We start from the raw sequence: 579 nt of genomic DNA, 5'->3' as shown, positions 1-579 counted from the left end.
TTTCATATCAGCCTGTCTCTCCCACCAAATTAAATCTCTCCTACAAGGCAAACAAGGACTATTCAAATATTTGTTGTACGCAGAAGCAGGAACCAGGAAGAACTGTATGCACAAGAGCAGGACATGACTGAGCAAAATCAAGAACCCTCTTACCTGAACTGAAGGTGATAGCTCTTGAGATTGCTTACTGATAGTTCCTTGGAAAGATGATAAAGCAAAACTGTCAGTCTTGTGTAATACTGGACCATCACTCCTGGCAGATGCATCTGTCCTATGTGACTGCCATGTCTCTTTCCTGTGATGAGATTCCTCAGCTTGCTCATCTCCAAAGGCAGCCCAAGAACAAGTGTCTTTTTGTTCATCTCCAAAAGCATTTGAGATTGCTTACTGATAGTTCCTTGGAAAGATGATAAAGCAAAACTGTCAGTCTTGTGTAATACTGGACCATCACTCCTGGCAGATGCATCTGTCCTATGTGACTGCCATGTCTCTTTCCTGTGATGAGATTCCTCAGCTTGCTCATCTCCAAAGGCAGCCCAAGAACAAGTGTCTTTTTGTTCATCTCCAAAAGCATTCTGT

General features: G+C 42.8%; 1 pseudogene; it reads right to left on the bottom strand.

Moving 5' to 3' along the window:
- Positions 1-153: 153 nt before the first annotated feature.
- LOC103806584 overlaps positions 154-579 on the bottom strand; it is a 1,964-nt pseudogene continuing 1,538 nt past the window's right edge.

The sequence above is a fragment of the Acanthisitta chloris genome, unplaced genomic scaffold (assembly GCF_000695815.1).
Source record: "Acanthisitta chloris isolate BGI_N310 unplaced genomic scaffold, ASM69581v1 scaffold12077, whole genome shotgun sequence".
NCBI lineage: Eukaryota > Metazoa > Chordata > Aves > Passeriformes > Acanthisittidae > Acanthisitta > Acanthisitta chloris.
This window is presented reverse-complemented; position numbering and strand designations above follow the sequence as displayed.